Source organism: Dermacentor andersoni, chromosome 7 (assembly GCF_023375885.2).
Source record: "Dermacentor andersoni chromosome 7, qqDerAnde1_hic_scaffold, whole genome shotgun sequence".
Lineage (NCBI taxonomy): Eukaryota > Metazoa > Arthropoda > Arachnida > Ixodida > Ixodidae > Dermacentor > Dermacentor andersoni.
Genome location: NC_092820.1, coordinates 110,975,743 through 110,991,620, shown reverse-complemented (window position 1 = coordinate 110,991,620; position 15,878 = coordinate 110,975,743).

Here is a 15,878-nt window from a genome sequence, read left to right as displayed (position 1 = left end):
TGGGATTAGAAGCCTTCCATGCAGTTCTAATAAAGTCGCTGGAAAAGGCAGTTTCGCAATTTTACGACGCAACACCAATGGTTCGAGTCCTAGAGATGATTTAATCGCACTGACACTTTCTTCACGGCTGTACCTGGAATTGATGAATCTAGCGGTACGATATAAAATATAAAGCTTGATATTAAATTACATTGCTGGTTTTCGCAGTTTTTCGAGAAACGACAACGTTTGCTGGCGTCTGTTTCATCGCGCCCAGCGCGCCCGCAGAACGATCCCCGATCGCGCCCTCAAATTTCACCTGTGCTTTTATGAAGCGATGGGTACTTCGGACGGTGATGGCAGGGTATGACCAATGGGTGGCATTTCAGTTTTTAAGTGGACCTAACAGGAGTGCCTTCGACAATCATGAGAACAAGGCGCTCGCGCCTTACAACGCCACCCTACTTTTCAGCGCGCGCATTCCATGAGTTTTTAGGGTTATTTAAATGATATTGTGCGGCAAAAGAACGACACGGACGTGAGAGAAGACGACACACCACACCGTCTTCTCTCACGTCCGTGTCGTTTTTTTGTCGCGCAATATCGTTTAAATAATGGATTACCAACTTGCCCAGAATCATCATCATCATCAGCCTAGTTACGCCCACTGCAGGGCAAAGGCCTCTCCCATACTTCTCCAACTACCCCGGTCATGTACTAATTGTGGCCATGTTGTCCCTGCAAACGTCTTAATGTCATCTGCCCACCTAACTTTCTGCCGCCCCCTGCTACGCTTCCCTTCCCTTGGAATCCAGTCCGTAGCTCTTAGTGACCATCGGTTATCTTCCCTCCTCATTACATGTCCGGCCCATGCCCATTTCTTTTTCTTGATTTCAACTAAGATGTCGTTTACCCGCGTTTGTTGCCTCACCCAATCTGCTGTTTTCTTATCCCTTAGCGTTACACCCATCATTCTTCTTTCCATAGCTCGTTGCGTCGTCCTCAATTTCAGCAGAACCCTTTTCGTAAGCCTCCAGGTTTCTGCCCCATATGTGAGTACTGGTAACACACAGCTGTTGTACACTTTCCTTTTGAGGGATAGTGGCAACCTACTGTTCATGATTTGAGAATGCCTGCCAAACGCACCCCGACCCATTCTTATTCTTCTGGTTATTTCAGTCTCATGATCCGGATCCGTGGTCACTACCTGCCCTAAGTAGAATGCTGCTCTCATTATTTTCAGGGTTGCTGCAGATGTCATTACAAGAAGGTTATTGAAGAAAAATTGAAAGAAAAAAAAACAATTCTTAGTGAAGATAGACATCGCGTGAAGGGCAGCAGATGCCGCAGTAAGAGAGCCAAGCCAGCTCGCTCTATATACTGCATTCGTGCAACGCTAATGAAATGGAAGGAAATTAACATGAAATTTGTCGATTACTTTTCTCATTGCTCAGTTATATTCTTGAGGCAATAATTGGTAATCGAAATAGTGACATTCTGGAAATATGTAGTTGACATTGTAACAGGTTACTATTTTTCTGCAGCGTGTACTAGTCTAGTGCAAATGTCATTTCGTCTCTTCCCGCTCTTCCAATGTATTCTCGTAGGTCAACAAATGTTCGGTTGTAATTCGCTAAAAAGCTTTAGAAAACAAAGTTTTGCGAACGCGGCCTCGAAAGTACACGCTGTGTGCCGAGTCCTACGGACGCGCCTTCCCAGGCAAGCTGTTGCGCGACTCGTCATGCTTCCCTTTATCGGCGACTGCAGATCTCTAACCGCATTTCCGAAATAAGTTCAAGGCGCGTGCCACTAATCCTGGGGCGACGCGTAATTTGCGCTCTCAAGCGGGCGAGTAGCCTCGACTGCCTCCCATATCCGGCCTCCATCACGGCGGTTGTCCTCGACACTCGCTCGCTGGTTGTGCGTTGACAGTTTGATTGATCTCCGGTGAGATAAGGGACACGCAACTGCTGCGCTAGAGGTGAACAGGAAAGTACGTGCACTGCGCATTTCTACAACCTGCGCCGGCGTATTCATGAAGCTTTTTGCTCGTAAAAGCTCCTCCTAACTATATCAGGCCGCGTTCGAGAGCATCGTGGAGAATATCGTATCCGCTATCAGTATCGGACTGTACCAGTTCTACGTTTTCATTTATTTAGGTAATACGTACTGCAGGCCTCATTGTGGTGCAAGCAGGACAAGCACGTGTAACGAAAGGCGAATAAATGTAAAGCGCAATTGTGAGGATTGCAAACCAAATTTTTATACAGGTGAAAACACAATTTTAACAAGATTGCCACAGAATCGTAAGAAACAACAGAAATGAAAACATAGCGCTAATGCAATTTACGCGACAAAATAAAATAAAACCTTGATCAACAAACATTTCCTCAGCCTCGGTTAGGCGTTTCTAGTCGGATGTTGTGCCTGAGAAAAAACCTGAAACGCGTTAGACAAGGCGGCAGCGCATAAACGACACAGACCGAGACGAGACGACAAGGACGCGCGCTCGTCCTTGTCGTCTCGTTTCGGTTTGTTCTTCTCTGGCAGCTGCTAGGATGCCTCGATGTCCTCCTCTCTCGCGGCTCCGTACAGAGTGGAGACAACCGCGGCGTCTACTACGGCGTTAGCCACGCGAATCGCAGACGCCGTAGTAGACGCCTTTGGCAGACGCCGTAGGGATGCGTTGCCGGCGCTCGTGTGTATTGTGCGTGGTTTGGCAATGCTTTGCTGGCCTTCCCTTCGCTCCACTGGTCTTTGGCTTTGGCGATGGCAGAGCCATGCATAATTTTTTTTGTAGCTTCATAAATATAATTCAGAAGCTAGGAGTATACGCAGGGAAGTGACGCATCTATAGAGCCAATGGGGACAAGTGTCCTGTGGTCACGAGCACCTCCTTATTGGTGAAGTAAAACCATAAAAGCTGTAGAATGACAGATTTATTGAACTTTTGGTTTCATTGCTGCGTTATATTTACTTGTATTTCCAGTAGTTAGTAAGAAGTTATTATGTTCTTATTTTCAGGTTCAACAACAAGATAACTGCGGTATTAGCGCAAAACGTACTAAGCCACGTTGCACGTCGGCGATCAAAACTAAAACATCCAAGTAAATATATTTCGCGTAAAAGAACAGAGTAAATAGCTGTAAGCTTGCCTCTGGATAGACAGGCTGCCCTAATTCGATCGTGACACTCTCTGCGGCATGGCCACGAAGCTCTACAACCGTCATCCCACCGGTGAGATGCGTTCTGGCTGCTTCAGGTTCCGAAGGCTGCCGGTGCCAACCGCGTGGGCGGCGTCGGAAGGAGGCGACTAATTAAAGGGCACCCGCCGCGCAGTTTTAGCAGCTATTGCGTTACGCTGATGAGCATGATGTCATGGTTTGAAATTCCGGCGGCGACTGTCGCATTTCGATGCGGGCGATGTGCAAAAACCCTCGGGTGCACTGCATTGCGTGCGCGTTAGAGAACTCGGGGTGGTTAAAATTAATCCTGATTCTCTCGCTACGGCGTCCCTACAAACGCATGGTGGTTTTTCGCACGCAACACCACAGAATCAACTTTTGACTTGGCATGCGAAACCTTGCGAGACCCGTGGCAGTATTAGAACGCATATTTTGTTAACCTTAGCTAACACGTATTATACCCGCGCACGGAATTCGCGGTAATACGGCATTTGCAGGCCGTGGGAACTCTTGCCTCGAGATAAACGATGTATGGAGGAGACTGTGAATTGGTAACGGGCCCCTACACGTTAAGATTATTTGCAATATCCTCCGCCTTGTGGACTATGCTATCATCCGCTGCTGTCAGTACGGAAAGCTTGAGCGTTCGGTAAATACGCATACATCTCGTATTGGGTGTGAAACGGTGCTTTTATTTATGCGTGAACCAGGCTAACAAATTGGAGAAATGAGAGGGGAGTAGCTGCAGCATCAAACATTCACGTACTTAGCACTTTAAAACTTACGTGGATAGTATGTGGCTATTTACCTATGTTCAAGTTAAAGCCCTCCTAAACCTGTCAGAGTGCGAGGCAGTGCCCCTCTTTGGCTAAAGTTACTGCGCTACACCAACGCTGCTGTTCGTTGTCCTCGTAATTTTCTCCAGGCGCCTGGAAAATGTAGAACGTGTCCACAGCCTCTGCACCTATACTGCATTCGTTCTCAAGTTCGATAGTCTTGTATTTAGTCCCCTACTATACCACATTTGCACTGTGGATGTCGAGGTTACGCGAACGAAAGCCTTGAGTGCCTCCACGAATAGGCGTACCTGGCCAGCCGGCAGTACGGAAAACAATGTCGGCACGTCGGCGTCAACGAATAGGACGAAGGCTAGATGATGACAACGTCGATGTCATGATAGCACAATGGCTCACTCCAAGGATATCCGGAGTGATATACACTGTGAGGAACGAGATATGTTGATTTTATTTTCATTTTGTGGCCTTTATTCTTAGATTGCGGCTGATTTCGCTGGCAGCCTAGACTATATTACGTGTCATGCCGTACTGGGGGACGGTGGAATAATTTGAACAAGCTGTGGTTCATTAACGTTCACCTTAATGCATTTATTCACCAAAAGCATTGTTTTTTTTGCGTTTCGGCCCCATCAAAATGCAAGCACCGCGGTAGGGGTCGAACCTGCCATCTGAAGGTTAGCAGCCCCTCGCCATAGCCACTAAGCTACCGTGGCGGGTTAAATAGATGCACCAGATGCCATTGCCCCGAAGACGAAACTAGGATATGACGGCACAGAAATTGCACACCAGCAGGGTCCATTTCCAATAGAGATTATTCCGGAATCAAGGTACATATGTGTCTTAAAACAATAGTGAGCAGTTGCCATCTCTATTTCATTGGCGATGATGCTTTGCGCGTGACCTGATAAGATTTTTTAATAAGTACCAGTGAAGATCGATTCTAAACATATTCTTGGAGGTAGTTAAGTTTGCTTTGCGTGAAATCATTTTATTGTATGCTAACACGCAATTTGTACCACTTCCTTTTTTCTTGACATTTTACAATTACTAGAACGCTGAGTACCTCCCTAGAACACAATGATCAATAGCTTTTATCTCCTTTTGAAGCATCGACGTTATTTTCAATTAGGAAAGGGTGCGTAAGAGCCCATTCTTAAAAAAAAGCTTGCGGAAAATTCCACACGCGCACTTATGGCATCGACGATAACATCGCCTCCTGGTGTCTTTTCTTTTTCTTTTCTTCTTTTTAATGCAAAGCATTCTTTGCATCATTCTTGGCATTTTCGGGTAACGTAGGCGGCTAACTTCCTGCCCTGTCTTGCTTTAAGGAAAATAGCGTCTCAGCGATATGGGAAATTAAAACTCTGCCGTCGAGCACAGTAGCCGGAGGCTTTAACCATTACGCCATATTCACTGTTCTTTTTTTTTCTTTATTAAACTGAAATAGGACGTAGAGGTCTGCAAAGGCATTGCACCATACTCAATTCGTTTTGCAGCTTATAAAGACCCTTATGGCGCTCCTCATGACATGTTTATTCTGTTTCGACTACGCAGAATTTCGGCAAAGTCGGATGTGGGACAGGCACGCCAAAACTGTACGAGGTCATTTTTTTCGCGGAAGTGCATCGTATATGCCTGGTGTATATGCGGCGCAAGAGCAGCCACCAGAGCCGATGTCCTTAATGGATGCATGCGCTTGTGTGCCCCAATGTAAGGCTACACCACTAACTTCTGTCGTTACAATGCGTTCCGATTCTTTGAGGCGCTCGGCGCTTCCGCCGTGTGCCACTTTGGCGCGTTCTCACCGTGTGACAGCTCGCGCTTTAGGCGCGTTGTTAAACTGCACTACCTCCCGGACCGGCCCATTTTGTCTAGCATTTCCCTCGTACCAGCTTACGCTATACGTAGAAACTCTGTGATGTTGAGACCTCACGGTCGCCAAAGTTAATCACGGTTTAATATTTCTTCACCCATGTACAAGTATCATCGTCACTTTAGCACACACTACATAAAATAGCCACATGCACGTACGACTGTATAACGCGTAACCACTGATGACGTCACAATACGTCACTAATATATGCATAATCCAACAATCTCAATATTGTACGCTGACGTCGAACGACCGGCGCAGAAATCGTGGCGCTGCCGTCACGGACACCGGTGTGGGCATGTATCATGAGCATGTACGCTCATGATGCCTCCCCCCCCCCCTCCCACACACACACAACTACTCAATTTGCAGGAGCACGTTATTCAATCTGGCATCGTTTTGCGGAACCCAATACAATGCTTTATAACCAGGTTCCTTCAAAATGCTTGGCATAGGCATGCATTCCCACAGTCCGTGGGGGTCTGAACATTTTTTTTTCCTTATTTATTTACCGATTGCGCAATGTATTGAACCCAATAACGCGTGATACAACTCGGCGTGCACATCGCACAGCGCACGCGGAAGCCAATCAAGCGGAGGCTGTTCCACTTTCGCCCCGCGCACAAGCAAAGGAAAAGGAAAAAAAGTTTCCACACGTGCGTGCACGTGAGCACGCCGATGCAGGCGCTCTCGCGTCGCCGTGCAATCAACAGTCGCGTTGGTCGTCTCCTTCTAGGTCATTGCCACTCGAGCGCAATCGGAGCGCGCGTTGGAATATCTACGCAAACGAAGGAAATGAGGCAAGGTGCATGTGTGCGTTTATCTCTCTGTTTCGTTTTTGTCTTTTGAGGCCTATCTTTATCCCTAGGGCAGTTTGTTTATCTGCATCTGTTATTCCTTAGTGTAACCGAAAAGTGCTGGCATTGAGACCATAACGATGAAAGCTACTGGCCAGCCGCACTCACCCTCCGCGGTAGCTTAGTGGCTACGGCGTCGAGCTTTCTATGCCTGAGGTCGCGGGCCGCGCATCGTGGCCGCAGCGATCGCATTTCGGTGAGGGCAAAAATTAAAAAAAAGGTTCGTGTGTTGAAAAACAAAAACATTGGGGGGTTTTACGTGCCAAAACCACGATATGATTACAAGGCACGCCGTAGTGGCGGACTCTGGAATAACTTGGGCTACGTGGGGTTCCTTAACGAGCACCTCATCTAAGTACACGGGTGTGTTCGCCTCTATCGAAATGCGCCACTGTGGCAGGGATTTGATCCCGCGACCTCGTGCTCAGCAGCCCAACACCGTAGCCACTGAGCAACCACGGCAGGTTAGTTGTATTGAGGTACCCGTTAAAAAACACCTGGTGGTTAAAAGCAACCCGGAGCCCGTGCACTACGGCGTTCCTTATAGTCACATCGTGGCGCTGGGACCATAGAGTTAGCATACTAGCTCTGGAGGAATAAACTGCGCGAAGTAAATGTCAACCGCAAAGGCGCCGACATGTTGCTACCTGATCATTTTCGTAACGCTAATATGTTTAATATGCGATCCACAGACAGGCATTTAGATCAGCATGCACGTACAGACAATGTGTAAGGTTCGTTACGTATATTAAAAAAAAAACATGTCTGATGAGTATTTAAAAGTGTTGATATAAAATTACTGCTGCGTTAAATGATGCATCTTCATGCTCCTGAATTAGGTGGCGCCACCAACTAAGACGGCCGATCTGCGCCTAGTCTGAGTCGCATCGCGTCGACGGTGCCTGCGAGCAGCAACGTGGCGACACCGTTGCGGTTACCGATTTCAAGGCATGGGCGCTATGAGGTTTATAGTTTCTTACAATCATTACCAGAGGGGATTCGGGCGCTAGTGTCTACGGGAGCTGCAAGCTGGGCGCTTCAGCCAGCGTGGAAATGATGGCTAATAAATGGATTTTGCCCAAACTTCCTCCTGCTGGCTTCAAACGGCTTCGTGACTTTGCAAACACATAACTCTTGACAAATTAGTGTGCCGGAAATTGTCACACACGCAGTAAGGAAGCTGTCCAGCGAGAGGATTCGAACACAGGACCTCAAGGCGCGGAAGACCGTTAGGCAAACCATTTACGCCACGGACGCGTGCGTCGGCAAGTGTTGCAACACTCCGCGCACATCACTTCAGCCCTCTCAATCGGTGGAACCTCTGCAATAATTAGCGACTAATCGTGTTCGGACAGCTTTATGCTTTCTGCACCTAAAAAAGAAGTATAGCTTGCTTTGAAATTTAGGCATGACGAAGGCAAATAAAGCGTTGGAACACTTTCAAGCCTTGTTCGTGGCTTTGAGTTCCGATGCATTTGCACGTATTGTAATGACAATAAGTACAGTTATTGATTGAAATTATTGATTGATTGCTTATAGGTCTTGTTACGTTTCGCCTACGACGCGCGGTATAGCCGGCGCGAATGCAACGGACGCCGGGGCTTCGTTCAAAGCGGCGGACATTTTGGCCCCTTTCAGCGCCGCCGATACGCCTCCCCGCCAAGCGCGTCCAGGCGTGTTTCAGTGCCACGTGTCTTCGTGTGTGCGTGTGTGTGTGTGTGCCACGCTTGTCAAAGCGCAGCAGCCGGGGAGAGGAGCTCCCCAAGTGTGAAGCGAGGAGGTCTGATCGGCGCCGGCTCGGCGATGCGTCACTACACTCGTCTCAACATGTCTCTCAGCCTGTCCGGGCCCAGAGTCACGTGGTCTCATCCCGAGACGTTCCTTCTTGCCCTCAACTCCGAGAGTATAAGAGCAGCTGCCCCCGGACGCCGCGAGAGAGGCTCCGATTTCTTCTGTTGAGTAACGTGCACTCCCGTCTCTCCACTTCGGTCCACCTGACCGGCCGCTCTTTTGCGATGTTAGAATAAACAAGTTGTTCTGTTACCAGTCGACTCATGCTTTGCCGGGACCTTCGGATGCTTCCAGTTGTGCCCCAGGCCGCCAGGCCAACGCTACCCTCGGGGCTTGCGACCCATTTGCAATAACGGGTGTCAGCACTGAGGTTCCAACAACTGGTGGCAGCGGTGGGATTCCAACAACTCGTGCCAGCGGTGAGATTCCAACAGCTGGTGGCAGCGCTGAGGTTGCAACAACTGGCTGGTAGCGGTGAGATCGCGACAATGGAGGCCAGCAGCGAAGATATGCGGTTGACTGTATGCTGAGCAGCACAACGACCATCCGGGAGCAGTGCAACGAGCCCTGTGTGATGACTGGTTGCCTGCAGCGGAACGACTACGCTGAATTCTTGGCTGCGAGGTTTGGTGAGTGCGGGACTTTCTTCTTCTGAGTTTTGCCAGGCTTTTGTTAGTGTCAGAAACAGAGCTGGTAATTGTGGTTGTCGTTGCTGCCGGGTTAGTTTGCGGCAAGACAATAGTAGGCAGTAGAGAAAGCAGCATTCAGAGCAGCCATGGATTTGAAGTCGTTGCGCAAACCGATATTGCTGGAGCTTGCAAGGGAGTCGGGTCTGGATGTCTCAGAAAAACTCAGAAAACCAGAACTGCTAAGGGCTATTCTTGAGTTAGAAGCTGAGGATGACGAGCTGTCGGAATGCCTTGAGACCATTGAGGAGAGGGCAAAAAGACATGAGCGCGAACTTAAAGAGCAAAAAGAGAGACAGGAGCGCGAACTTAAAGAGCAGAAAGAAAAAGAAGAGCGCGAACACGCTTTGGAAATGAAGCGTCTCGAGGTAGAGATGGAACGCGCTCGTAATGGAAGTCAGGCACACGGTGCAGGAGAACGAGTATTGTTCAAAATGACTGACCTGATGCGGCCGTTTAAGATTGGAGAGGAGATTGGTTTGTTCCTGGTTAACTTTGAGCGAACGTGCGAGAAGCAGGGGTTCTCTCGGGAAACGTGGCCACAGCGCTTGCTCACTTTGTTACCCGGCGAGGCGGCCGACGTAGTCGCGCGCTTGAAGAGAGAGGAGGCAGAGGATTTCGACCAAGTGAAGTCGAGTCTGCTAAAAAAGTACAGGCTGTCAGCGGAGGCGTTCCGTCGGAAGTTTCGGGAAAATGAGAAAGGCAAAAGTGAGTCATATACAGAGTTTGCCTACAGGCTTATGTCAAACATGCAGGAGTGGCTCAAAGAAGAGAAAGCGTTTGGTGACCACGAGAAAGTTCTGCAGTGTTTCGGGCTGGAACAGTTTTATAGTCGGTTACCTGAGAACGTGCGGTACTGGGTCTTGGATAGGCCAGACGTTAGTACGGTGGCTAAAGCCGCCGAGCTAGCCGAGGAGTTTGTGACGCGTCGGGCTCGCGGAGCTAAGGACGGTCAAAAGGGTGAATTTGGCTCGAAGTTTGAGAGGCCGAAGTTCACACCCATGAGAGCAAAGGGGGACACACGTAGTGCGGATGCGAGTGAAAGCAGTCCGACCGAACGTAAGGAGACGGCGGCAACCGAAGCCGAACGCAGAAAGCGGTTGGAGACGAGGCAAGCGCGCGTTTGTTATACGTGCCAGAAGCCGGGTCACTTTTCGGCGCAGTGTCCAGAAACAAAAACAAAAGTCGTGTTTTTGTCATTATGCAGCACTGACGAGAACATGAAGCTTCTCGAGCCTTACATGCGAGACCTCCTCGTGAACGGGAAAGAGTGCCGAGTGCTTCGTGATTCCGCAGCTACAATGGATGTAGTTCACCCCTCTTACGTAGAACCCGATATGTTCACGGGCGAGTGCGCATGGATCAAGCAAGCAGTGGAAGCTCATAGCGTGTGTCTGCCCGTAGCAAAAGTGCTTATTGAAGGACCTTTCGGAGCACTTGAGACGGAGGCCGCAGTGTCATCTATGCTGCCCCCCCAGTACCCGTACCTATTTTCGAACAGGTCCGATCACCTCCTGCGCGAGAAGGGGCTTTTGTTTGGTGAGGCTAGCGTTCAGGCCTTAACCAGATCGAAGGTTCGGGAGCTCGCTGCAAAGGCGGTAGTTGCGGGGCCGACGTTGTCGAACAATGAGAAAGGGTCAGAGGCGCAGCAAGCTGATATTCAGAGCACGTCCGAACTGAATAAAATTGAGCCTGTAGCGTTAAAGGCACCAGATACTGGAGAGGAAATTCCCGATGCGGGAAAGTTAGAAGAGCTATCTGCAGATTTGCTCATCGCGCCTACGTCAGATGGACTTAATAGGTTGCTAAAAGTCAGCCGGTCGGCTTTGATAGCCGAGCAAAAGAAGGATGGCAGCCTAGAAAACATCCGCTGCATTGTCAAGGAAGGTATCGCCAAGAAAAATGCTCGCTTTGTGGAAAGAGGTGGGGTCCTGTACCGGAAGTATCTAGACCACAGGGGAGTGGAGTTCGATCAGCTGATCGTGCCTCAGTGCTACCGTCAGGATCTGTTGCGCTTGTCGCATGGGGGTTCGTGGTCCGGACACCTAGGAGTTAAGAAAACTAAGGACCGTCTCTTGCAAGAGTACTATTGGCCAGGGTGTTTTCGGGACGTAGACCACTTTGTGAGGACATGTGACACCTGTCAGCGGGTGGGCAAACCAGGGGACAAATCGAGGGCGCCGTTGAAGTTGGTACCTATCATTACGGAGCCTTTCAGACGGCTCGTTATTGATACAGTGGGACCTCTGCCGGTAACAACCACGGGGTACAGACACATTTTGACTGTGATCTGCCCAGCGACAAAGTTCCCTGAAGCAGTGCCGCTTAAAGAACTCAGCTCAGTTGAGATAGTCAATGCACTACTGTCCATATTTGCGCGAATTGGTTTTCCTGCGGAAATCCAATCAGATCAGGGCACAGTGTTTACTAGCGCTTTGACAACGTTTCTCGAAAGGTGTGGGGTAAAGCTGTTACAGAGCTCAGTGTACCACCCACAGTCGAATTCCGTTGAGAAGCGCCACTCCGTCATGAAGCGCGTGTTGAGAGCATTGTGGTTTGAACAACAAACTGACTGGGAGCTGTGTCTGCCTGGGGTGACGTTGGCATTAAAGACCGCGCCGCATGCAGCTACGGGGTTTTCGCCAGCTGAGCTAGTGTACGGTCGCTCGCTGCGATCTCCGCTTCGCATGCTTCGAGACGGATCACTGCCCTCTCCAATGGCTGCAGACCATCTCTTCCACAAATGGCCGCCTCCTGCGCTGGAGCCTCGCTTTGCAACAACATTCCTTTCAGGTGCGTTACAAAAAGGGGAGTCTCAACGGTAACGCCGATGGCTTAAGTCGAAGCCCCTAACGTAAGAATCAGCCTCAAAATTGTTTGTTACTGATGTTTTTCTTCCTGAGGCAGGATTTTTAACATATTGCTTTTGTGTAGTGTTTCAAAGTGATGATGTGCTTTCTAGTGCAATTTTCCGATTTGTGGACGCGTTCTGAGTGCTGCTAAACTACTGTAAGGAACTAGGCAGTAGTATAAAAGGGGAAAGAGCCTGGCAGGGCTTAGTGAGGGTTGTGCCGTGCTTGCTTACTGAGCGGCTGAGTTTCGGCGCATTTCTAACGCTTGCTGGGAACGAGAAGAAAAATGGCAACTCTCCCGAAGTCACTTTGCAGTGTCCTGTGTGAACCTGAACGTGAGAACGAGGCCTTCTCGGTGCGCTACGCTCAAGAAACGCCGAGGGACGACCGACTTCGGTTATGAGCATCATCGAGCGACATCCCTCCGGACAGCGGATGCAGTCCCCTGACCATCGGGATCTCCTTCCCCCGGCGGGGCGGTCTGTTACGTTTCGCCTACGACGCGCGGTATAGCCGGCGCGGATGCAACGGACGCCGGGGCTTCGTTCAAAGCGGCGGACATTTTGGCCCGTTCAGCGCCGCCGATACGCCTCCCCGCCAAGCGCGTCCAGGCGTGTTTCAGTGCCACGTGTCTTCGTGTGTGCGTGTGTGTGTGTGTGCCACGCTTGTCAAAGCGCAGCAGCCGGGGAGAGGAGCTCCCCAAGTGTGAAGCGAGGAGGTCTGATCGGCGCCGGCTCGGCGATGCGTCACTACACTCGTGTCAACATGTCTCTCAGCCTGTCCGGGCCCAGAGTCACGTGGTCTCATCCCGAGACGTTCCTTCTTGCCCTCAACTCCGAGAGTATAAGAGCAGCTGCCCCCGGACGCCGAGAGAGAGGCTCCGATTTCTTCTGTTGAGTAACGTGCACTCCCGTCTCTCCACTTCGGTCCACCTGACCGGCCGCTCTTTTGCGATGTTAGAATAAACAAGTTGTTCTGTTACCAGTCGACTCATGCTTTGCCGGGACCTTCGGATGCTTCCAGTTGTGCCCCAGGCCGCCAGGCCAACGCTACCCTCGGGGCTTGCGACCCATTTGCAATAACGGGTGTCAGCACTGAGGTTCCAACAGTCTGAAACCACAAGCGCGAAGATCAGCCGGATTCATGCACTATTTAAAATAATTATATTCTGCGTTTTAACGTGCCAAAATAACGATCTGATTATTAGTCAGGCCGTAGAGGGGTACTCCGCAATAATTTTGGCTACTGGAGCTCTTCGACGTGCACCATATGCATGGTACACCAAATCGAACATGACGGTATTGCACTTAGCGTTACGCTGACGAAAGAACTAATGAATGAACCTAAAAGAACAAAAAGACGACGTATGTGGTGCAAACTACAAACTGATTTAGTACTGTTACAGAACACGCTTATACACAGGGTGATGTGGGGAGGGGGGGGGGGCGGAACTGGTGAGATATAATATATGCGAAGGTCATGACATCTGATGATGCGGTGGGACGCAAAGGCGGCGTTCACTTGCACCCGTTGGCAATGGAAAACTCGATCCCAGCTTCGATGAGCGTGATTAACGGAGTGCTTCCGAGGTTTTCTTTTCTCTTTTGCTGTCACAAGTGCTTCTCATATTTCTCGCTATGTTTTCATTTTTTGCTGTGCCAATTACTCCGGCGCCATCCGGCTGCGGAATACATTTGCACTGTTTGCGGCGCGCAGCTAAATTGCTAGGCCCTTTCAGAAGCTGGCACGTGCATTTGTGTTCCCGTAATCTGTCGCTAAGGCAGCGTACAGTTTTGCGTGGAAAAAAAAAATAGAGCGTAAAAGAAAGATTGTGAACAGCCGCACGCAGATCATTATAACTGAGCTAGAACAATAAGGTAAGTTGGCGAAACTTAGGATTACACCAGCCGCATAAACTACGACCACAGAAGAAACAGGCATGGCCGCCGGAATACATTTGGGCATTTTTACTATTTCACTTCATAGGTACGGAAGGGCAGGTACTATGATTTACAAGCGACGCCTGAATCATTACACCGGTTGACTTAAAATTATTGACCTCTGTAGCGTCATAACGCAACACATTATTGTTCCAATATATTGGTTGTATACCTATATCGTTACTTAGTTTTTACTACTTTCCAATTTTAAAGTGGAAGTGTACATGCCATTGCAAAGGCAACAACGTATACCAGTGTTTTATCAGTACCTATGACAGTTTTCACCAATAGCAGTATTTCAATTAGATAGGCAGGTCGAAGTTGTAATGTCGTCGGCGATAATAACCAATGGCGCAGTTATCTTAAAACAGGGATTGTTTGCCGAAGCGTTTATATATATATATGCACTCTTCTCGATGAACACAGACTGAAAGCTATAGGCTTGTTGCTAGGGAGACGCGGTGTCATAAAAAGTAGCAGAAAATTTGTACAAGCGCTTGTGTCGCCTATTTCTGTTCTACGTCCCCGCGTTCCCATTCCTATCACGCGTACAGATTTCAGTCTTGTTTTATAGAACCGATTACATTTAAAGGCTTCAGAAATGTTGTTTCGTCAAGGACCATATATATATAATGGCCTCGGATAACGCATTTCTACGCCCATATTTCTCGAGCTGGTATGTTCTGAAGCATTTACGAAATAGTCTATTAAATCCAACTGACTTTGTTGAACAACGCGGTACATTGTTCCGTGTAGCTTGCACACAGATAGTGAACAACAAGTTTCAATCGAATAAGTCAGGCGACAGACATAACCCCCGTAACTATCGCCTTATTTCGCTTACGTCTGTTCCTTGTAAAGTAATGGAGCACGCTATTTACAGCCAGCATGTTAATTTCTTGTACTCAAATAACATCCTCCACCGCTCCCAACATGGCTTTCGTAAGTTCTTCTTGTGCGAGACGCAACTACTCATACACACTAATCATTTGCATGTTGCCCTTGACACGGGTGTGGCGATGACTGCATCTTCCTCGACTTTGCGAAAGCATCCGATAAGGTTAACCATCACCTGATTCTATCAAAGCTACACAGCTTACGTATTGACTCGCTAATGCTACAGTGGATAGAATAATTTCTTTCCAACCGCACACTGTTTGTTTACAATAATGATACCGATTATCGTGAGGTACTCGTGAGTTCCGGCATACCCTTGGCTTCTGTTCTAGGCTTACTGCTTTGATTTGTACAGGGTGTTTCAGCGAACACTTTAATTTGTTTAAAGGTTGACAGTGGTAGGTAGCTCAATTGTAGTTTATGAGCCGGTCTACTCGAAGTGGCAGACCCTACTTGCACAAGAAATTGGAATGTGAAATTGTCTAATTAACAAGACTTCACTAATTAACTTTTCAGCTAATTATCTGATGACCCATAGTGCAATTTACAAATTCTAGCAATGGACTTCGCCAGGCGAATCTACTTGGAACGAATTTTCAAGATCACACCAGTTTCGAGATATAAATTCCCGGACTTTGCGGAGAAATGCATTAGCGTTCCAGTTACTTGTGTGCTTCACTGCATGAATCGATGCTTTGTCAACAAATTAAGTGGAACGCCAATGAATTTCTCCGCAAAGTTCCGGAATTCATATCTCGAAACTGGTGTGATCTTGAAAATTCGTTCCAATTGGATCCGCCTTGTGAACCCCCCGGCTATGATTTGTAAGTTGCAATGTGGCCCATAATGCAATTAGTTAAAATCATAATTAAAGATTATTAATTAGTCACTTTAGCATCTCATTTTTCTTTTTGCAAGTATAGTCCGCCGCTTCGAGTAGAACGGCTCATGAACTGGAATTGTGATATCTGCCACAGGCAGATATCAAAAGAGGACGGTCATACTATCCATCCATCCGTCC